The following is a 25,271-nucleotide window of genomic DNA, read 5'->3' on the forward strand; positions in this document are numbered from 1 at the left end:
AACAAAATAAAGTTTGGAAAACTGTTTGACCCTACTGTACTATTAGACCAAGAGTAAGTCAAAGTGCACTAATCCAACTGAAATGCAAACTTACTCTTATACATCTTGAGGGAGATATTGTGACCAAATTTCAAAGCAGTACACGCATCCGTTACAGAAAAGTCTTGAAAACATGACCACGGACGGACAGCCAGCATGCCAGACAGACACACGGACAGTGTCATAACATATTATGTGCTGTCTAACGACGGGCGTATAAAATTTGAAAATGTTAGTTCAAATCACGTCCAAGGCTGGCCCTTTCATTTGCCTAAGGCGAAAGTTGAGATTGACAAGAAATTCAGTTTAAAGTAATACACACGGTAACTGGTAGTAAATAAGTTGAAAAACAAAAGAACAAACTTAATATATTTGTGATTGAATGTATATAATTTCATAGAATCAGAGTGGATCGGAATCAAGCCATTCCTATCTTATGAAAGAAGAAAAATTATCAATCAACTACCAGAATGCAGACACGAGATGTCATATCTAAATTAACGAGAAATGGGGCTCAAATATTCTGATATAATCTGGGACCGAAGACCAGGGTTTAGTCACGGGACCGAGACCGAAGACTGGGTTTTAGTCCCGAGACCGAAGACCGGGTTTTAGTCACAAGACCGAAGACTGGGTTTTAATCACAGGACCAAGACCGAAGATCAGGTTTTAGTCACGGGACCGAGACCGAAGACTAGGTTTTAGTCACAGGATCAATACCGCGAAGACCGGGTTTTAGTCACGGGACCGAGACCGAAGACCGGATTTTAGGCACGGGATTGAGACCGAAGTAAAAGACGTAAAACTGTAATTTGACAATGTCCGTAACAGAAATAGTTAGGTCTGTCATGTGATTCGCCAATGAAGAAAATAATCCGGTACAGGAGACAACGTTGTTCAAAATAAATACCCATAATTTTTATTTAATGCGTGATTAATGAGAAATGATATATATAATAGTTTAAGTAATAAGTGGTACCACCAATCATGTTGCATACTAAATTGAACTCGAACTCGGTACAAGCTATCGGTACCGACCTACGAAGTGATTCGATATATTTAACTTAATATATATATATATATACGGTGTGACCGTTGGACTGAACGAAGCATGATATGGTCATTGGCGTGTCCCGAGTGATAATCATAATTCCGTTAAGTACGGTACATTATGATTCATTTAAGAATATATATATTTTAAAGAAAGTTTTCTTGCGCTAAACACCCAGTAACATCTCAATATTAAAGGGGGATATATGAGGATAACAGTTATACAGGATCAGCCTATTCATTTAACGCGGGAAATAAAACGCAAGGCGACGTAAACCAAACATTTTGACGTGACATTTAGCCTCGAATTTTTCTCTTTCAAAGCAAACAATTATAAACAACAACAATACATCCCGTTTGCAATTAAAAACGCCGTTAAAACCAAATTAACCAATAAATTCAAAATGGTAGAAAAGTAACCGTAAGAGGGTCAATCGGAACTCCTCGAATGTTTCGTGCACTCGACATAGATGTCTATGTCGAGTGCACGAGACATTCGAGGAGTTCTGATTGGTAAGAGGGTCTGTATCATGATTGCCGAGATTTAGCAAGATTATTAACTTCCGGGTACATCAACTTCTCAGATTGCACTGTGTAGAGAGTGGTATACATAGATATAGCGTTATCAATCGATTATGTGGAGCTTTTAACGAAATAAACATGGGAATTGAAGCATTAGTGGAGTCGTCGAGGATTCTTCGCTTTGTGTTTGACGAATTACGTGTAATAACCGCCAGTGTACAAGCGTCGATGAGGGTACGTCTTGCAGATAAAGTGCAGGTTGGTATAGGCGTAATCTATGAGCTAGAGAGATGTACGATACGATTTTATATTCTCAAATCATTCCAATTGAAAATATGTTTATACTTGAAAATAAAAACGGATTATGCATAAAACTTGCTTTGGCTTTGTGTTTATACGAACGTACGGGGGGGGGGGGGGGGGGGGGGGGAGACAAGGACACTACATGTACATACCTGCAGTGTACAGTTGTATATTCAATAAGCAAAGCGCATTAAATGTGCCTATCTCTATCAGTTACATCACAGAAGGGTTAAAATTGTTTACTATTTAATTATTTTATAGATATGCCTTGAATCTGAGGATAAAGGTGTTGTGCAGTCATCATCAATGTGGATGGCTGATGCCAGTATACCCATAATGGGGCAGTATAAGTGTCGATCTTCATATGACAGCAAGTTTTCAAAGGCAGGTACACAATTTAAAGATAAAAATAATGTCAATACATGTTTGGATCTATATCTATTATGATTATAATATACCCAAAGTAAGTAATAAATGGGTTCGAACTGTGAAGATAAAAATTTTACATGTAGATATGTTGGAAATTTTCAGATATAAGAAGGCAAATAAAACTGATGTCAAATACGCCAGTAGTTGGATAAAACATCCAAAGTCGCCACAGTCAAAGGTCACAGCAACAGTGGAGGAATTAACTGCATCCTCATTCCTCAGGGCAACAGGCCATTGTCAGCAACCCCTGAAATTCTTAATTGAGGCTAAGTGCCCATTTTCAGCTTGAACAATGACAATTAAAGAGGCCTGTGCAAATATTGAGATTTCCCTCGTGGTAAGTCAGCATTATAAATTGAACAATTACCTGTATGTGTACCTAATACATACATGTATATCAACTGTACATATATGTATTCATATATATCATTATGGGTGTATCCAGATTTATTATAACTTTAAAGAAACAATTTTATGAATGAAATACAAATGCCACTTAGGCTTCATTGTGATATTGAACTGTTAATGTTCTTTATAAACTTTACTCGCATCAAGTTTTGAATACTGCAGTACATTTATGTCAAAATAAGTATATGTATGCTATATTATGCAGTATAATACTTTCACCACTAATCAGAACACTTGTAAATCAGGTATATTTTATCAATACATGTAATGACATTTGCCATTTTAGAATGTGATGCAAGGGATGGTTCGCTGCACCTCAAAACAAAATATGAATATTGGCATCAGATTCATGGACAACAACACCTGAAAAACACCCAATGCTGTGATTTGCTAGTGTGGATTCCTAGTGACACTCAAATAGTTCACATTGACATTGATGTATTATGGTCAACAAACATATTAAGTGTGATAAAGTATAATTATAATAATAAAGTATTTTTGCAGTCTGAAACACACAAACACATAATCACATGTACATATACTTTATTATGATATCAGTGGTGCATCTATCAAAGTTATGTAATTACATGTATACTATTGAATAAACATTATAGACAGAGTTTTTCGTATTTTAAATGAACCAAAATATGTATAAACACAGAGTCTAGCTTTACAAAAATCATTAAATTACATGCATTTACTAAAAACAATGGATTTTACTTCTTTTCTTTTTTTAATGATGCAGATTTGAAAACCTTCAGAATGAGAACAAAAGGCTTTATTGTTGATTGTTTGATTGTATATTGTTTAATATATTTCATTCTTATGGAGACGATCCAAAAGGCTTTATATTCATATGAATATAAAAGGCTTTATATTCGTATGAATATGTAGGAAAGTTATATTGCATATATGGTATTCATTACTTTTAACTTTAAAAATTCAAGTGGCAGGTATGTGCAGATGTAAGGTATATATATATTCATGCAATTAATCTAATAAGTTTATAGCATTTATCTGCAATCTCCTTCAAAAGGGTAACCTGCAAAATCACATGTGCCACATAAAGCTGAAATATTTTGTCAGATCAATATCTATAATATGATACGATATGGCTAAGGATTTTTTTTTTAAATTATTCTCTCATTTTCCCATCCAACATGTATTTTGCATCTGGAAATTTTATAGCAAAGTTGTGCATCCTCTTTTGAGAAATGGGATTTATTTGTAAGAAAGAGTGGGATATTAAGTGTCATGTCATTTGGAAGTTTGTCAAATATACAAAATCCTTTGTCTGCCAGGAATATATCACCAACTTGCAATTTCTCTAAAATGCCACAATGGTTCACAATTGCCGAATCAGATTTGTATCCAGCATAAAGACTGGAAATGAGCTGCATTAGGTGTAATACACATTAAAGTCTTTTCTTTGTGGCGACTCTTGTAGTTACTGTAAGCGAAAGACTGGCTATTCATATCAATTTGGTCATATTATGTCATTTCCGTTGCATCCATTGCAATCTACAATTCTTCTAACTTTGGTATTTCAGTTGAATGGACACTCCCAACAGTGTTCATGATTCCTTCAAACAAAATTTCATGAACATATGAAAAATATCCGCAGAAAATGGTGTATACAGCAACATTTATACCCCCAAAAAATTACTAGGTAATTGAATATTGTGAAATCTGCGCTGACCTGTGAAATTGATAACTAGCCAGTGTATAGAAAGTGCATTGTTCATTTTTCCTGAACGAATTGTAAAAACATACCTTTTCAGGGTCTTTTAATTATGATGTTCCCAATTGTCATGGATTGTTTCCTTTAATTAAGGACGGAATTCTTAGAGAATTAGACTACTTTGCAAGATTATCAGGGCTTAGAATAAATTTTCAAAAAAACAAAAATGATATGGATTGGTAGTAAAAAATTCTCAAAAGATTTATATCATCATTCTAGGTGGAAGTGTGAGCGGAATAACACCACTTTTGATCTTTTAGGGATTAAATTTTCATTGGATTTAAATAACATGATCAATCTCAACTATCTACCAAAATTAAATGATATTAAAAAAAAAAGTATTAAATCAATGGAAACGACGAAAATTAACTCCCATTGGTATAGTAACTGTAATTAAAACACTAATTATCCCTAAACTAAATCACTTGATACTTACTTTACCCAAATTGTAAAATTGTAAAATTGTTCAGAAATTGTAAAAATATTCGAAGATGAAATTTATCTTTTTCTTTGGGGAAGTAAAATCCACAACATAAAAAATACTCTCTTTCAAGATTACAGAGATAGTGGCCTTAGAATGGTTGATTATTCCGAGTTTATTTTTAGCATTAAAATCAAGTTGAATAAGAAGATCAATTCATTCAGATTCAAAGTGGGTAAAATTACTTAAAGCACAATTACATACAGATATTAAAAATCTTTGGTTAATGGGTCTAAACTTTTACTCCACAATTATGTAAGAAAATAACAAACAATTTTTGGATTGACGTCTTTAGAAGTTGGCTTGAAATATGTCATATAGAACAACATACAAATGCAAATATATTTCAAGAACACATATGGTATAACCCAAGAATCACTATGGGAAGTCCTCTGTCTTTCTTAAAAGTTATTTTTATGCTGATTTTGTTTTCATAAGTGATTTGTTTGACTTAGAAAGGAATTTTTTAAGCCTCGATACCGTTAAAAAACTTCATGTAAAAACAAATTTTGTTGAATATTGTGGTCTGAAACGGGCAGTGATGGACAGTTTTATGAATAGAAATCAAAATGATACTATGCTTTCCTATGGACCAATTATGCCTAGCTCTATGAGAATATTCTAAATAAATATGAAAGGATGTAAAGATATGTATAATATTCTAATCGATAGAAAGAAAGAAAGAAGTACTTCAATATTAAAATGGAATGAATATGGATATCATTTCAATTCAAGTGAATGGAGCAAAATTTTTAACTCCCTTTTAAAGTCACACAAGAATCAAAACGTCATTGGTTACAGTTCCAAATTTTACATAGAATAGTTCCCACAAATTCATATCTTATAAACTTAAGATTAAAGAATCCCCAACATGTTGTTTCTGCAATAATGAAATTGAGTCAATTGAACATCTATTTGCTGAGTGTTATCTAGTAGAAATTGAATCATTTGAACATCCATTTGCTAAGTGTTATCTAGTAACGGAGATTTGGAATGATATTGAAGAGTGGCTTTTATACAAGTTTAGAATATCTTTATCTTTTGACAGAACAACAATATTATTTGGTAAACATAAGAACAAAATTGCTTATAAAGTACAAAATTTTATAACTTTGATAATAAAGAATTATATATTTTCGAGTAAGTACAAAAGCCACCCTTTGCTTAGTACAAGGGCTCTAAAAGCAATTATTGAAGAAAGAATCATGATAGAAAACATTTTATTGTTAAAACAATGTAAATATACAGAGTTTAAAAACAACTGGCAGTATATATGTGATAGGTTATAATTTATATGTATTCATTAATATTTCTATTAGAAAACTAATTTTGCTTACTACCCCCCCCCCCCCTTGAACATGTGCCCCATTTATATTATATTATTATTATGGGTTTTTTTCTTTCATTTATTTAACTTTCTCTCCTCTCTTCTTTCCTTTCTTCTTTTTTTTCTATTCTTTTTTCTTCTATATTTAAAACAACTTTCACATTAACGCGTGTACATATCTTTTATGGGTGTGTTGGTGTACATACAGTGTATGTACATGTATATATATGTTTGGAGATGTGTATATGTATGTAGATGAATATATGATATATTAATTTGATATAAAATGTGATAGTTGAATAAATATTACAAATACATGTAAACATTTTTTATACCCCCCAAAAATTACTAGGTAATTGAATATTGTGAAATCTGCGCTGACCTGTGAAATTGATAACTAGTCAGTGTATAGAAAGTGCATTGTTCATTGTTCCTTAACGAACTGTAAAAACATGATACCTTTCCAGGGTCTTTTAATTATGATGTTCCCAATTGTCATGGATTGTTTCCTTTAATTAAGCAGGTATATTTCTCACTTCAAGTTTACAACATCTAAGTCTTCCAGGGAACCTGTAAGAACAAAAACAATACCATTATAGGATGTGGTGTGCATATAAATTTAGATAACACAGAAATGAGAATGAAGAAAATATAGAAAAACCACCTGACACTAAACTGAACAACAACAGTTGTAACTTCCTGGTTTGATGTACTAGTATCTGGTATTGACAATACTTGTATCGTACACTGTATCTTTTTAAATGTTGAGGGTTTGATGCTGTATACTCGTGATCATGTAGATGCACTTCATTGTTGTCTGGTACAATTATATTGGTAGCGGTATCAACTTCGGTTCCTACATGTACGTTTGAAGCGGATGATTCTGCTTCAGCAGGTTTCGTAATTTGTGTCTATGAAAAAAAGTAATATACCTTAAGTTGCTGTTTTTATTGACTTAAAGTGGCTCACTACACAACAAAGTTGTAGTTTCTGAAATCAGCACAGAATATGAGTGTTACAATCATTCTTATCAAGGCCATGTGTCACTTTTACATAATTATACAATAAAGATATATGCCAGTTCTCTTGAAACACAATACAAAATTTAATCATACAGGAGCCTATATACAGGCAAGTCGTATCAAGGGTGTCCTGTCAATCCTTTCCCCTTTTTCTAGCTAGGTTATTTTTCTGAGCTATATTGATAAAATATATTAGTGTCCCTTCCCCTTTTCTGGCAGAAGGGAATTATGTAGTAAAAGATGTTACTAAATGTTGGAATCAATAACGCCCCCAATTTATGAAATTGTATTTTTTTTTTCATTTTATTTTTTATCAGTTCGTGTTTCAAAATCTTTTGTAGGCCTACTCCCCCTCTGAAATATCTATACAACACGTCCAGTATATTCTGTCAGTTTATACACACGTGTGTTAATTTGACATGATTATTCGTTGAATTATGATAATATTACGTACCTACATCTTTGTATCCACCGCTTCCTTACTGTAGCATCGACTAGGAACTTAAATAAGCTACATGGCAGAGTTTTCCCAGTCTCGTGTGTGCAGCCGATCGCTAAACAATACACCAAATTACATATTGGCGCTGACTCACTGTTACGATTGTATATATTCCAGACGTTGTTGTACCCGGAAGTAGTAAAAACGAAAGTGAAACCAAACGAGAATTACAGACCCAAGTATATCGTTTATTTAAAGAAACTCATGAACTCGTTCATCTATTTAGTCGTGTTACTGTTTTTCTATTTGATGATTGGCTAAGAACTATAAAAATAATAATCATACCACTCATGTTTAAGAAACTGGGTGTTTGAATTACAAATTACACGTCAGCCTTGTATTTTTCGCATTCAAAATTAAAACACGAATAACTCTAGAAGCAGCTAATGAACAAATCAATATGGCGGTGCCCATATGGATCTCAAAATTTTCAGTGAACGTATGTAGAGATTATTTGTATTCATTTGCTGATTTTCTCATTTTTTTTTTTACACACGTGTTACCTTTAGAGCCTTGCTTCGCTTGGCATAAGCAGGACCAGTCCAAACTATTTCTACCTATGTAGCTACTTATAGCTACTTAGGTATTTAAACCTACTCCAGGTAGCTATTTTTACCTACTTTTTCCTTTACTTGCATTTCGTGGCCAAACGCAGAAACGGCGCTATTTGGTGTGTACCAAATTGGCGGGGCGGGTCACTTACACTGACGACAAATACCACAAAAATATTGGACAAAAATAATGTACGTGATAAGAAGTTTAGAATGTCTTACAAATCTGTATTAAAGTTTACCTTCATGCAGTTTTACATTAAAGGTTTTTGGGGCATTTTTTTATGCATTTCCTCCAGCCTCGTAAATTATTAAAATTTACACTCCGAATTTTGCCGTGCGCATGCACAGCATGATATATAATACGACTGACCTGTTTAAAAGATGCGCCTTAATTATTATTTATATTTCTAAAAACAGGTAAAAGTAGGTAGAAGTAGCTACTTTAAGTAGGTTTAAATACCTTGGTAGATATTAATAGCTACGTAGGTAGAAATAGTCTTTGGACTCGACCTCATAAAGGCGACCTCTCTGTAACTAATTAAAATACTGACCGGTAAATATTTGTCCAGACCAGAAACTTTAATTAATTCATCGGTCCACTTGCAAAAAACTCTGTCCAGTCTTAACGAATCTCGCTGAGATTACACATTACTAATTAAGACATCAAACTGAAAGTAGAATTCCTATTTCGTTCTTTTCATTCATTGATATAATTACCTGAATGTGTCGTCTTTGATAACTGTATATCCTTTTTATCATAAACAGTCAGTTCCCTGTGTTCTTCACAAAGTTCTGATCGACAACAAATATATTTCAGTTACTTGTTTGATCTGCGTCCGCGTGATCTGTTATCAAATGTGACGTATTGGTGGGTGTAAAGGTGCATGCTAGTTCAGATCACTCAGAAGTAGGTTGTCGTTTGGTCGGTGATGACTAGATGGTATCCCTGAAAAGCAGGTGACCCACGAGTTACTTGCCCCTGATAGAAAGATAGGTCGTACATGTATGTCGAATAATATTTCGTAAAGAAATGTGTTTACGATGAAGAAGGCAAAGAAAATTGTTGGGACTTTTTACTAATTAAGATTACTAATTAAACCCTAATTAGCTCAAATATTAAAAATGTAAGAAATAAATAAAGTCAGGGGCGGCTCCAGGAATTGCGGTTACGGGAGTGGCCCATTATGAGGCAGGGGGTCTGGGGGCCGCCTTTAGGCCCCCAGTGGGTCCAGGGCGAAGCCCTGGTAGGGGCCCAGGGGGTGAAGCCACCGGAAGCTCCTGGATTTTACAGTGCTTGAAATATGTCTCTTATTTAGTCATTTGTACTATTTTCTATCATTTTTTATGAGGTGAAATTAATAAAATGACGCAAATATTAGGGTTTTATGGAAAGAATTAAGTTATCCCATCAAAGTAATTCAAGAAATCAAAAGATTTTGTCATTTATTTCTCCGGGAGTGGAAGAAATTATTGCTTCTTATATCGTTTAATACATTTTACTAGACAAGATACCACGATTTACCTTAAATTTGAAAATTTAAATCTAAATTCAAATAGTTAGGGGAAGGGGGGGTAAACTTCTGTAAGTTTCTCTCATCCGACAATGATTACACATTAGTCAAAAAAGGAGAAAGATAAGTGACTGTTACAAATGACGATATTACATTCTAATGAACATTTGACAGTTTTAATCTACACTTTCATTTGTGAATAAACTGTAGATAGGGTATACAGTTTTAATTATACTTGTTTGTTCTAACTTGTTAATCGATTACTTTAAAAAGTCTTAAGTCCTCAGTACCCCCTTGCTTGTCGTAAGAGGCGACTAAATGGGACGGTCCTTCGGATGAGACCGCAAAAACCGAGGTTCCGTGTCACAGCAGGTGTGACACTATAAAGATCCCTCCCTGCTCAATGGCCACAAAGCATCGAACAAAGGCCTAAATTTTGCAGCCCTTCACCTTTGACGTCTCCATATGTGTGAAAGATTCTCGAGCGCGGGACATAAAACAATATTTAATCAATCAATCAATCGATAGTTTAAGGGGGCGTTGTGGGGGGTGGGGGGTGGGGGTGGGGGTCGTAAAACTATGTGAATTTAGTTGGGTTTTTTTGTGTGTCAGACATTGAACTTTTGATCTCTCCCCTAAGAAGTAGACAAAGCAACGAATGCAACATGGAAAGAAATACTATTTGATAAGAAGTCTAATTAAAAACGGTACTGATGTTACCTAGCGGTGGTCAGATTAACATATCCGTAGAAATGATTTTTAATAGATATTGAAAGTACAGACGGGTAATTTTTATCTGAAGTTAATCATAGAAATCATTTTAATTACCCCCCCCCCCCTCATTCAGTACACAAAATCAACACAAAACTTTCATTAAACATTATAACTCATAAAAATGAGCATTCCTCAAATTCTGCCTTTCAGGGATATCGAGTTAATTATTAAGGCCAAACTAACTCCGGATCCAGGGCGATATAAACATTTACTTTTGAGGGATACCACATAAGCTTTGCCACCCAACGAATACATATCTAGACCTGCCTTCTCAGGGATACCGAATTAATTATCAAGGCTCAACTAGCCCGGTTTCCCGGGCGATATAAACACCTACTTTTGAAGGATACCAGATAAGCTTTGCCACCCAGTGAGCTCTATGCTAGACCTGCCTTTCAGGGATGCCAAGTTAATTAATAGGGCTCAACTAGCCCATGTTCCCGGGCGCTAAAGTCACCTACTTTTGAGGGATACCAGATAAGCTTTGGCACCTAGCGAGCCCTATGCTAAACCTGCCTTTCTGGGATACCGAGTTAATTATCATGGTTCAACAAGCCCGGGTTCCACCGTTAACAAATGTCATCCATCCAAACGTCTCTTTGTATGTCTCTTTTTGTTTCCAGGACCACCCATCCACCAAACCCTGGACGTCGGACATTTTTTTAACAAATCATGTTCATGCAATCTAAGGGTTTGAAATACTGTAAATTACAGAGAGATCAGTTCAATGAGACCACTGCATATACAGTTATCATTTCAGTTGTTTCTGGACACCCTCAATACTCCAGTGCGACTCTAATTCAGGGTGGCGGACATCAACGGGAGTCGTTAAGGTGGGGTTTTACCCCTACCGATACGAGGAAAATTTCAAATGCTCTGCCAACAAAAAAGAGGGTTACGCCCCTCCTAAATCTGCCACTGATGTAAAGTTGGGTTGTCAGACAACGGATATGGGTATGATCCATGTTCGCTGTGAACTTCAACGGGTGCCTCCAATTGAAAATGTTTATAAAACCTTCTCTCAGATTTCTTCTTATAAGAAATACATTTTTTTAATCGACAGTAAACATTGCAAGTAGACTTACCTTCATGGAACATCTGTCAAGACGTTTTCGTCTTATTGACTGCAACTTTTCCTTTATAGTCTGCACTGAGAGTTTTTGATTACTAGTGCCTGAATATACAATTTTTAAACTAATTTTGAATAACATGGCCCCATGAATCAACTTTGAAATCATATAACGTTTAAAATCAATTTCACTAAACAAATAAAATTTTCATAATGTGTTTGTAAACCTAGTTATATTCTGAAATGTGCGATTTCATAAAATTACGAAATCAAGTCTCTTCTCAGTTTATGGTTTAGTGGCCTAGTGTTAGATCCATATCATTCTTTTATCTTTTAATGGAAAACAATTAACATATATACCTGCGCTAGTACTTAGTAAATTACATTTATTTGGCAAATCTACCGGTACATCCTGCTTTTTTTTCAAGCAAGATCAGAAGGGCACCATCGGTCAATGAATTCAATATCTCAGAGTCAATGATTCTGCTTCCGTCCTCAAGGGCAATTTCGTGGCCGGGAATGCCCAGATTTTGAGACCCTAAAATTATGATTTATTTTCCATGTAAACAAAGGTAAATGTAGATATAAACACTCGTCTAATTTTCTCTAAAATCAAATAATACTTTTTATGATCCTTAGCTCAAACGCACTAGCCAAGTGGACTGCACTCGTTTTTTGCTCAAAGCAGGCAAAACAGAACAAGTTTGAGAATAGAAAATGTCATTTATTTAGTAAATGACGAAAAGTATATACAGTACAGGGGGTCATTAAAACCAAGTAAAAATTAAGATCATATGCTGCAAATGACTTGATGACCCCCTGTTACATACATCTATAAAATTAACATTGAGAAAGAGAACATATATACAAAAAATAAAAACATCCGATAGGGGGTCTAACAAGATGACCCCCTATTGCATATACATATGTAAAAAGACTAGCATAAAAATATTGCCTGCCCACAAAAAAGGGTGGGTAGCAACAAGAAATCAAGGCAATGTCAGTTATTTAGTAAATGCCAAAAAGTATATACAGTACATGGAGGTAGAAGGGGTGGACGGCGGGTACAAAAATTGCTGCTCTGAACTAGCGTGGCTCCTGGTACATAGTAAACAAACAGAAAATGACCACGTGACGAATATGTTACATTTGATTGGATGAAATACAGCAAGTAAGGAGAAGGATAAAATTAGATCAAAAACAGCCATTACTCCACACAGACATAAACAACAGGTCAGGGTAAAGTGAGAGACAAATACCTCGCACGTCACATAAAAGTTATTATTTACAATAATCACTGATTCATTAGTTATTTGCATATTGAGAACTCGGCATCTAGCTCCTATTTAGATATCCAAATATTTGATGCCAAGTTGACCGAGTAGTTACCTTTTTTTCTAGCATATATAATATGTAACACAGTGCTTCATTTTACTATTAAATGTCGAGGTTCTGTTGCACTATATAGATATATCACACTGACAGTGGGCATAATTATACCGAGCGAAGCTCGGACAGGCCGAAGGCCCGTCCGCGAAGCAAGGCTCTAAAGGTAACACGTATGTAAAAGAAAAAAGTCAAAATCAGCAAAAGAAAAAGAGATAATCTCTATATACGTTCACTGAAATTTTCGTGATCCATATGGGCGCCGCCATTTATTTTTTCATTACCTGCTTCAACAGTTATTCGGGTTTTATTTTGAATGCCAATAATAGAAGACGTTAACGTACAATTCGTAATTTAAACATTCAGTTTGTTCAAAGTGAATAGTAATATGTTTTACGGCGTGACCGTGTTTGAGGGTGAAGCAAACAAATTTTGGAATTAGTATCTATATCCAAAACAGAACAAAAACAACCCGAAGTTAGCACGAGGACGGAACTGTATCAAAGCATCCTAATTTTGGATATTTGATCCGCCTATATATTGAACGCGGGAAATACAACGCAATTGATGGAAACAGTATATTGTGACGTAATTCGTAATTTAAACACTCAGTTTGTTGAAAGTGAATAGTATAATTATCATTGTAACAGGTTTTAGCAAATAAATACATATAAAACCGTAATACGACTAAATAGATGAACGAGTTCATGAGTTTCTTTGAATAAGAAATATACGATAAAATTAAGGTTACTTTTTTACCATTTTGAATTTATTGGTTAATTTTGTTTAGTTTTAACGGCCTTTTTCATTGCATACGGAATGTATTATTGTTGTTTATAATATGTTTGCTTTGAAAAAGAGAAAAAAGTCGAGGCTAAATGTGACGTCACAATGCACAGTTTACGTCGCCTTGCGTTTTATTTCCCGCGTTCAATGAATAGGCGGATCATGTAAAACTGTTGTCCCCATATAAACTCCTTTAATATTGAGATGTTATTGTGTGTTTAGCGCAAGGACAATTTCATAAAAAATATTTTTTTTTAAATGAATCATAATCTACCGTACTTAACGGAATTACGATTATCACTTGGGATACGCCAATGACCATTCCGTGAAACAGGAGCGTTTGTGGGACTGCAACCGCCACCAAGGGAGTGCCCAGAACCGTGGTGACGGCGACAGTACGCCAACTCAAATGGTCACCGCTAACCAGATTGCCGCAAATCGAAACAGGTGTAAGGTTTCAATGAAGGTTTCAAGGGCACCTTGTAGATTATTGAGAAATAAGTCATTCCCGAGCTGTGACAGATGCACACCATCAGAATGATACAGGTGAACGGGCTTAGCTTCAAATTGTGTGTGTTTGATGAACGCCCCACCCTTTGAAGCTATTAGCCTAATACCCTCCCTGTTAATTCTTGCTCTGGCGTTTTCCATTGCCTGTATCTGTGTAGAATAACGCCAACTAAATCTAGGTAGCAGTGAGGACCACACTAATTTCACACTAGGAAAAAGTTTGGTTATTTCTAGTACAGCAGACTGAAGAAGACTGACCAGTGACCACAGGTTGGTATGGCCTAGGTTGTTTGCCCCACAATGAACAATGATAAGATCAGGAATATCTTGCACCTGCTGTAATATTTTAAGTTTCGGCACCAACTCGTATAAATTCATACCCCCGTAACCTTGCCACCAAATGGTCGTGTTTGGAACGTTAAGGTTTGGTCCCCCTGTCCTGGATCTGGCAGCCACTGCTGCCCTCTTAATAATGGAGGATCCAACAATCCACACTTTAATTGGACCTATGAAAAACTTGGTGAATGTTAGGCATGCAAATACCCAAGGCATATGAACGTTAAGAGATTAGCGAATATATGACTGATATGCAACAGATCTCCATCGACCTGCCGCTTGAATAACTTCGGCTGACATGCCTTGTTGTGCAAGTGTAGTTGCTGCACCAATGCGAAACGAGTGGGATTTGAAGTGCCTACTGTCTATCCCCGCTAAATTAAGCGAGCGTGACAAAACTGAGGTAAACTGGTAACGAGTAAGAGGCTGACCAGAGTAATGACAAAATAATGGCCCCGCTTTCGGTGCCCTAACCTCCATATAATCGTGCATGGCCTGTATTGGACAAGTAGTTCCGGTCATCTTATGTACTGTCAATGTGGTGCCCCTACCTAATTGGTCAGTTTTCGAATATCTAATGTGAATTGTTAAATAGTTAGTGTGCAGGGAAATGTCCCCAGTATGTAAAACCCGATCCACAGAATTGCCCTTTGACAAAGCAAATTCCCCTATCCTAAGCAAGGCATTAAAAGCTAGTGAGAATGATGCTTTAAAAAGAAGGGTCTCATACGTGCTAGAGCATACCACCTGTAATTTATTTATGATTAGTTCCAAAATGCCCAATGTGATAGGTAAACGGGCATCCGATATTGAATTTGTGCGCTTCATACCCTGCAACAATTTCTGCACTATAAAATGCTTAGTCGGATCCGCATTCCAGTGGAGTTTGCAATAAAAACTAATGGCAGAGATGTATGCTTTAGCTGTGGATTGCTTGTAACCATTTATGGATAAATGTGCAATAAATGTATTGATGTGAGCATCCGGTGGTGGCCATGTGTTAGGTAGTCCCTGAATGCTACGGAAATGGTTGAATGCCTGAATACCCACCATATATGCTTGGTTGGTGTTTGCTGACAAGGATGAGTGTAAAAGGCGACTTATTTCACTTGACAAAGCAGCCTCTGGAACGAAGCTGGGATTAGCTGAGGGTTGTGGTCGGCTGTAGTTGCCAGGTTCCTGAACAAGTCCCACTGCTTGCGAGATATAGAATCAGCAATTTTATTTGTTTTCCCAGGGATATGCTGGGCTTTGAACTGAATATTGAAGTGCAATGTTTGAAGGATAAGTGGTCTAACAAACGACATGACCCGATGTGACTTAGATGACTTTTGTTAAGAATGTGTACTAAGGCCATATTGTCCACATGAAATAGTATCTTTTTGTTTTGCAACCTACTGCCCCATACTGATATGGCTAGCACAATGGGCACAAGTTCTAAAAATGTGATGTCTTTCAAGATGGAAGTAATGGTCCAATCATGTGGCCATTGAAGGTAGGTCCACTGACCCTGAAAATAACACCCGCAACCTAAACTAGATCCACCTGCACTGTCCGTGAACAGTTGTAAAGTGTTCTGGGTGGCCCACTCTCTCTCTCTGGGAAATACACTACACCATTGAATCCCCTCAAAAAACTTATCCATGTATTCATGTCTTCACGCATTGAGTGATTGATTCTGATATGATGCGATGGCTTAGTGGGACCAATCGTGGCGTTGTAAAATCTACGGTTGAATGCCCTGCTACCGGGTATTGCTTTGCCAAAAAAATTTAACTTGCCCACCAGGCTCTGAAGGGTAGATAACTTAATTTTATTTTTCGAGACCCAGAAGAGTAGGAGATTCATGAGTTCGTCAACCTTTTCTCGGGGTATTCTAATTTGCATTTTGATAGTATCAATCTCCAGACCGAGAAATATTAAACAGGTAGTGGGTTGAACAGATTTATCCTGGTTCAAAGGTATTCCCATCTCGACACACATAGACTGAAATGTATGCATAAGGACATGACAATGGCTTATATGCGCACTGCCTGCAAAAATAAAATCATCCAAGTAATGGTGAACCGTTTCAATCCCTGATTTAGCTATGACCAACCACTCTAAAAATGATGAGAACATTTCAAAAATTTTGCATGAAATAGCGCAACCAAAAGGTAAACACTTATCAATATAAAAAATGCCATTCATATGCAAGCCCAAGAGTTCGAAATCAGCTGGATGAACCCGAATTAACCTGAACGCACTTTTGATATCAACTTTTGCAATGAACGTCCCCTTGCCCAGAAGACTAATAGTAATGGTTTGGACTTACAGTATCGAATGAGGTATACTTAACAGATGTGTGAACCGGGTCGATATGGTGGTTTATACTATTTGACGGTGGGTAAGAAAGATGTGTGATCATGCGCCAACCGCCATCTGCCTTCGGAACGACACCTATTGGGGAAACGTGTAAATTATGCAATGGGGGGGGGGGTGGTCAAAAGGACCAGCCATTCGCCCTTCAAGCACCTCTTTATGGATTTTTTCTTGCAACACCTCTGTGTGCTCAGTGGCTGATACAAGATTACTACAAAACAATGGCAGTCGAGGACCCGAATACTGCAATCTAAACCCCCGAATTAGACCATTTTTTAATGAAATAGCTGATGTAGTGTTTGGGTATGTGTGGAGATAACTAACAACTATGCTAGTATTTATTGGCGAATTTGCCAGGGCCCATATATCCAGACTGCTGTCTGGTTTGGCTTGGGATAAAGGATTGTGACTGGTTGCTATTGGCCCGAAAGGGCTGATTGTTGCTTGGTCCCACTGGTTTGCCCGCCTTAGCCTGGGTTTTAGCACAATCACTTGACGGATGGTTGTCGCCACACTTAAGGCAACGGTGTAAATATCTACACTGAATCTTGTGGCACGACCCCTTGTAATTATAATCAAAGCACTTGAGATACTGATTTGATGGTGGCTGAGGGGATGGGGTGTTTGAAGGGGTCATGTAAATGAGCCAAAGTTCTGCATCAACCCTGCCCCAGTCCATAGACGGATTAGTTGCCATTCGCAAGCGAAACTGCTCGTCATAATTAGGCCAACCCTGTGACTTTTCTGCCCCCAGTCTAACGTCGTGGACGTACTTTAATAATTGCTGTGTTTTTTTCTGGATGAGCAGCAATATATATGCTAGTAAATATGAGGAACGCATCTGTCCAGCGTTCAATAGTAGTGATTTTGTTTGATTGCTTAGGATGTGCAATAATTTGGCCAAATTTGTTGACTGAGAGAATGGATGCTATCTGAGAATTACTGCTGCCACGTACAAGCAAAGTGGCTAAATTAACAAATTCACCGTTGACTATTTTATGTTTAGTGTGGTTATCAACATGATATGCCAATGGGGACTGGTTTGAATTGATCATTGTAGGTAACGGTTGTGGGCCCTGATTAAATTCATTGTGCAAAATATCATTACCTGTACTCGGCGTTAATTCTACCCCAGGCTGCACCCGCTGTGGGGGTTGAAAGTGGTCTTTGGGCCGGACGACAGGTATCTGAGGCTGGACGACAGGTATCTGTGGTTGGAATCCGCCATGTGCTACACTGGAGTCAGCATTGCTCCTCCGTGTCCTGCGATTACGCCCTGTCTGTACTGCCTGAGCATGCTGAGACTGGTCCGACGTCGTGGATCTGGGTGCCCCCCATTTTGATTTGGTCTTGGGCATATTTTAAAGTGTTATGGATAGAATTGATGCTGCACCAAATTGATGACCACGCCGTTTGGAAGAATGTTCCGAAGAATGTTCCAGAGAATTAAATTTCCCGGAATAAATAAGACCCCCCCCCCTTTCCCTTTTAGTAAAAACTGACGAGGATACAGTTACGGAGATAAATGCGCATATCCAAGACAAGCGTGGATATGCGATATTATTTGAATATTTACGTTCGTGTTGTCCCTGTAGAAGAATGTCTGAGTATGAGCCGAAATACGTTGTTGTCAACACCGTGGTATATAAAGAAGCCAAAAAGCTAGTGACTAAGTTTAAAATAGACACAATCACTAAATTTACAATATTTAGGCGAAATAAAGGATTTAGTCATGATCTGGATTGTAAGTACTGGATGTCGTGCAATTATGTATAAATTCCTAATGTTCAGCCAAGCTCTGACATAATTAAATAATTCCTCTCGTTTCTAATTGGTTGAATTAATTAAATGAAAATACCAACTAAAAAACCAGGTGTATGCAATGATTTTACATCTGAACTGCACCATAGCAGACACAAGTTCTATTACACATTAAAAACATGGTCACATATTGCTTTGGGAGCTCGAGGACAAGGGACAAGAAGAGGGTGTTAAAGTACCCTGTAATGGCACACCATTCATTATTCTTGGTTTTGATGTCAGAGAATGTCACTTTGGGCCGGACAGAAATACTATGAGAAGGTACTCGCACTGAGTTTATATGCTACTAGCTGCAATAATGTAGCCCTCTCTGATTTTTTTTTTTTTTTTTTTTTTTAGGGAGAGGGCTACAACTCCTTAGGATCTCCGTAATGATGCAAATGCGGGAGTGATTCACTCCCGCAACATTTGCGCTCATTCTAAACATTTCCTGACTTTCTTTACGTAAATAAAATGATATTCTATGTTTCTTAGTCAATATATAAATTTACAACCTGCAACTTTAGATTTGTGAGGCTCTATTCTACCGTTTTCAACAATTTCGATAAATTCCAATTTCTCGATTCATATCTGTGCGCCATGTTTGATGTACTGAAGTTTCAACTTCCGGTTGTCAAGTCATTTGCATATGCCATATAAGGTGGTATTTACATCAATGGACAAGTATGGAGGCGAAAGCTATTTCGTCGGTATTGAGAAGGTTTGAATTCAATATCAAGTTAAAAACCGAACAGCAGAGTGTAAATTCTTTCTGCAACAATATGATTTTCCTTTCTTTGTCGGAATGGCTCGAGTAACTACATTTTCGCGCTGATTGTCAATGTTTAGGCTTTTCATTAGATCCACCTGCGAGATCTCGCGATAACAAGCATGGCGGAGCAGACGAAGAATTTTGCATGCTGTACATTATATTTAATGAAAAACACCTTTATTAGACATGCCCGAGCACAAAGTTGGTACTCCTTTTGGTGTAAACAACATTTGGGACTAAGACACAGAGTTTATTATCGGTTATTCATAAAATTATTTTGCACCATTACGGAGATCCTATGGAATTGTAGCCCTATCCCGAAAACGTCAGAATAAAAAAAATTTGGATAGGGCTACATTATTGCAGCTAATATGCTACATGTAATTTTCTTCAGGATTATTTCATTGAATTATTTTGAGATGCATTTCTAACTTTGAATATGTTTTAAAGATCGGTAAAGTTGGCTACTAGTAACCAGCTACTAGTAACTGGCTACTTAAAAAGAGAAAAGTTGGCTACTAGTAGCCAGCTACTTGAACCAGGAAAAGTTAGCTACTAGTAGCCAGTTACTAGTAGCCAGCTACTAAAAGTATGAAAAGTTAGCTACTCGTAGCCAGCTACTACAAAATATAAAAGTTATAATTACTGATAGCTCGCTACCAGATAAAAGTTAATGAGTTTGAAAATTATTATCTATCAGATTTATTTCTAAAGAGGACGAGGAGTCGTATGAAATTTCATGCTCAATTATCCCCAATTACATAGCATTGCAATGCAAAATACGAATAAACTTTTTCAACTGAGTGTTTACTTTAAAAGTGATACGGATTGAATTCAGACCTTCAATCATTTGATATACCATCCATTTTGAGATATCTGCTACTTTTACAATTTGATTCGAGTTACCCTGAAATTTCAACATAAGTGTGAATACCGTAAGAAACTTTATGTTTGACTTTATGTTTGTATTAGATATCTGACGAATTTACGACTATACATATGGCAAGAAGTGATAGATGGTGTTTTGGTACTCCACGAATTTTCAGATATCGCTCTTTAGGAAATCAGTTACTTATACATTTTGATTATCGGTACAATGAAATTTCAAGATCCGTGTGAATACCTTAAGGAACTCAGTGTTAATATCATAAATTTTACTAACTTACAACGATACGTATGGCAAGTAGTGATATTGGGTATGGTGATATGTCATCAATTTTCAGATATCACGCTTAAGGAAGTCAGCTACATATACCTTTTGATGGCAGGTAAACTGAAATTTCAAGTTTTTCGCAAATACCTTAAGGAACTCTGAGTTTGTATTAGATATCTGACGAATTTACAATTATCAAAGTGAAGAAGAGTAATATTAGGTATCTTGACATGCCATAAATTTCCAGATATCACGCTTAAGGAAGTCAGCTACTTATACCTTTTGATTCCTGGTATCCTGAAATTTCACGTTTTTCATAAATATCTTAAAGAACCCTGTGCTTGTATTAGATATCTGACGAGTTTACAACTATCCATGTGAAGTGGAGTGGTACTTGGTATCTTGATATGCCATTAATTTTGAGATACCACGCTTAAGGAAGTCAACTACTTATACCTTTTGATTGCAGGTAACCTGAAAATTAAAGTTTTTAGAAAATATATTAAGGAACTCCGTCTTTGTTTGAAATATCTGATTAATTTACCAATGCACATATGACAAAATCTGATACTAGGTATCTTGATATGCCATCATTTTTCAGATATCACTCTTAAGGAAGTCAGCTACATATACCTTTTGATGGCAGGTAAACTGAAATTTCAAGTTTTTCGCAAATATCTTAAGGAACTCTGTATTTGTATTAGATATCTGACTAATTTACAACTACCCACGTGAAGTGGTGTGATATTAGATATCTTGATATGCCAACAATTTTCGGATATCATACTTAACGAAGTCAGCTACTTATACCTTTTGATTCCTGGTAACCTGAAATTTCAAGTTTTCCGTAGATATCTTAAAGAACGCCTTGTTTGTATTAGATATCTGACTAATTTATAACTATCCATGTGAAGTGGAATGGTATTAGGTATCTTGATATGCCATCAATTTTCAGATATCACTCTTAAGGAAGTCAGCTACTTATACCTTTTGATTGCAGGTAACATGAAATTTCAAGTTTTCTACCAATATTTTAAGGAACTCTGAGTTTGTATTAGATATCTGACAAATTTACAATTATCAAAGTGAAGAAGAGTAATATTAGGTATCTTGACATGCCATAAATTTCCAGATATCACGCTTAAGGAAGTCAGCTACTTATACCTTTTGATTCCTGGTATCCTGAAATTTCACGTTTTTCATAAATATCTTAAAGAACTCTGTGTTTGTTTTAGATATCTGACTAGTTTACAACTGTCCATGTGAAGTGGAGTGGTACTAGGTATCTTGATATGCCATCAATTTCTAGATATCACGCTTAAGGAAGTCAGCTACTTATACCTTTTGATTCCTGGTAACCTGAAATTTCAAGTTTTTCATAAATATCTTAAAGAACTCCTTGTTTGTATTAGATATCTGACAAATTTACAACTATCCATGTGAAGTGGAAGGGTATTAGATATCTTGATATGCCATCAATTTTCAGATATCACCCTTAAGGAAGTCAGCTACTTATACCTTTTGATTCCTTGTATCCTGAAATTTCAAGTTTTTCATAAATATCTTAAAGAACCCTGTGCTTGTATTAGATATCTGACTAGTTTACAACTATCCATGTGAAGTGGAGTGGTACTAGGTATCTTGATATGCCATCAATTTTCAGATATCACCCTTAAGGAAGTCAGCTATTTATACCTTTTGATGGCAGGTAACATGAAATTTCAAGTTTTCTACCAATATTTTAAGGAACTCTGAGTTTGTATTAGATATCTGACGAATTTACAATTATCAAAGTGAAGAAGAATGATATTAGGTATCTTGGCATGCCATAAATTTCCAGATATCACGCTTAAGGAAGTCAGCTACTTATACCTTTTGATTTCTGGTATCCTGAAATTTCACGTTTTTCATAAATATCTTAAAGAACTCTGTGTTTGTTTTAGATATCTGACTAGTTTACAACTATCCATGTGAAGTGGAGTGGTACTAGGTATCTTGATATGCCATCAATTTTCAGATATCACTCTTAAGGAAGTCAACTACATATACCTTTTGATGGCAGGTAAACTGAAATTTCAAGTTTTCGCAAATATCTTAAGGAACTCTGTATTTGTATTAGATATCTGACTAATTTACAACTACCCAAGTGAAGTGGTGTGATATTAGATATCTTGATATGCCAACAATTTTCGGATATCATACTTAACGAAGTCAGCTACTTATACCTTTTGATTACAGGTAACCTGAAATTTCAAGTTTTCTACCAATATTTTAATGAACTCTGAGTTTGTATTAGATATCTGACGAATTTACAATTATCAAAGTGAAGAAGAGTGATATTAGGTATCTTGACATGCCATAAATTTCCAGATATCACGCTTAAGGAAGTCAGCTACTTATACCTTTTGATTCCTGGTATCCTGAAATTTCACGTTTTTCATAAATATCTTATAGAACTATGTGCTTGTATTAGATATCTGACTAGTTTACAACTATCCGTGTGAAGTGGAGTGATATTTAGTATCTTAATATGCCATCAAATTTTAGATATCACGCTTAAGGAAGTCAGCTACTTATACCTTTTGATTCCAGACATCTTGAAAAAAGTGTTTTGTATATAGCTTAAGGAACTGTTAGATATCTGACTGTAAACTACTATCCACGTGAAGAGGTATGATAATAGGTATCAAGATACCTAATATCACTCTTCATCACGTGGGTGGTTGTAAGTTAGTCAGATATCTAATACAAACGAAGAGATCCTCAAGATATTTACGGAAAACTTCAAATTTCAGGTTACTTAGAATCAAAAAGTATAAGTAGCTAACTTCCTCAAGGGTGATATTTGAAAATTGATGGCATATCAAGATACCTAATACCACTCCACTTCATATGGATAGTTGTAAATTAGTCAGATATCTAATACAAACTCAGAGTTCCTTAAATTATTGTTGAAAACTTGAAATTTCAGGTTACCTGTAATCAAAAGGTATAAGTAGCTGACTTCCTTAAGGGTGATATCTGAAAATTGATGGCATATCAAGATATCTAATACCATTCCACTTTACATGGATAGTTGTAAATTTGTCAGATATCTAATACAAACAAGGAGTTCTTTAAGATATTTATGAAAAACTTGAAATTTCAGGTTACCAGGAATCAAAAGGTATAAGTAGCTGACTTCCTTAAGCGTGATATCTAGAAATTGATGGCATATCAAGATACCTAGTACCACTCCACTTCACATGGACAGTTGTAAACTAATCAGATATCTAAAACAAACACAGAGTTCTTTAAGATATTTATGAAAAACGTGAAATTTCAGGATACCAGGAATCAAAAGGTATAAGTAGCTGACTTCCTTAAGCGTGATATCTGGAAATTTATGGCATGTCAAGATACCTAATATTACTCTTCTTCACTTTGATAATTGTAAATTCGTCAGATATCTAATACAAACTCAGAGTTCCTTAAAATATTGGTAGAAAACTTGAAATTTCATGTTACCTGCAATCAAAAGGTATAAGTAGCTGACTTCATTAAAGGTGATATCTGAAAATTGATGGCATATCAAGATACCTAATACCATTCCACTTCACATGGATAGTTATAAATTAGTCAGATATCTAATACAAACAAGGCGTTCTTTAAGATATCTACGGAAAACTCGAAATTTCAGGTTACCTGGAATCAAAAGGTATAAGTAGCTGACTTCGTTAAGTATGATATCCGAAAATTGTTGGCATATCAAGATATCTAATATCACACCACTTCACGTGGGTAGTTGTAAATTAGTCAGATATCTAATACAAATACAGAGTTCCTTAAGATATTTGCGAAAAACTTGAAATTTCAGTTTACCTGCCATCAAAAGGTATATGTAGCTGACTTCCTTAAGAGTGATATATGAAAAGTGATGGCATATCAAGATACCTAGTACCACTCCACTTCACATGGATAGTTGTAAACTAGTCAGATATCTAATACAAGCACAGAGTTCTTTAAGATATTTATGAAAAACTTGAAATTTCAGGTTACCTAGAGTCAAAAGGTATAAGTAGCTGACTTCGTTAAACCTGATATCTGAAAATTGATGGCATATCAAGATACCTAATATCACATCTTGTCATGTGTGCATTGGTAAATTAATCAGATATCTAAAACAAACAAGGAGCTCCTTAAACTATCTTCTAACAAATTTAAATTTGAGTTTACCTGCAATCAAAAGGTATAAGTAGCTGACTTCCTTAAGCGTGATATCTAAAATTTGATGGCATATTAAGATACTAAATATCACTCCACTTCACATGGATAGTTGTAAACTCGTCAGATATCTAAAACAAACACAGAGTTCTTTAAGATATTTATGAAAAACGTGAAATTTCAGGTTACCAGGAATCAAAAGGTATAAGTAGCTGACTTCCTTAAGCGTGATATC

General features: G+C 35.8%; 1 protein-coding gene and 1 long non-coding RNA gene across 2 annotated transcripts in view; one reads left to right on the plus strand and one right to left on the minus strand.

Moving 5' to 3' along the window:
* Positions 1-10,278, minus strand: part of LOC130050161 (uncharacterized) — a 47,037-nt gene extending 36,759 nt beyond the window's left edge. Inside the window, exon 1 of the mRNA XM_056149288.1 lies at positions 9,093-10,278. The gene's annotated coding sequence lies outside the window, so the exon portion shown is untranslated. The remainder of the gene's footprint in view (positions 1-9,092) is intronic.
* On the plus strand, positions 1,615-4,066 carry LOC125657339 (uncharacterized). Its single transcript, XR_008798568.1, has 4 exons — positions 1,615-1,869; positions 2,176-2,302; positions 2,446-2,680; positions 3,038-4,066. It is a non-coding gene; the product is annotated as an uncharacterized LOC125657339 (long non-coding RNA).
* Positions 10,279-25,271: the final 14,993 nt, after the last annotated feature.

This window comes from Ostrea edulis, chromosome 9 (genome assembly GCF_947568905.1).
Source record: "Ostrea edulis chromosome 9, xbOstEdul1.1, whole genome shotgun sequence".
Lineage (NCBI taxonomy): Eukaryota > Metazoa > Mollusca > Bivalvia > Ostreida > Ostreidae > Ostrea > Ostrea edulis.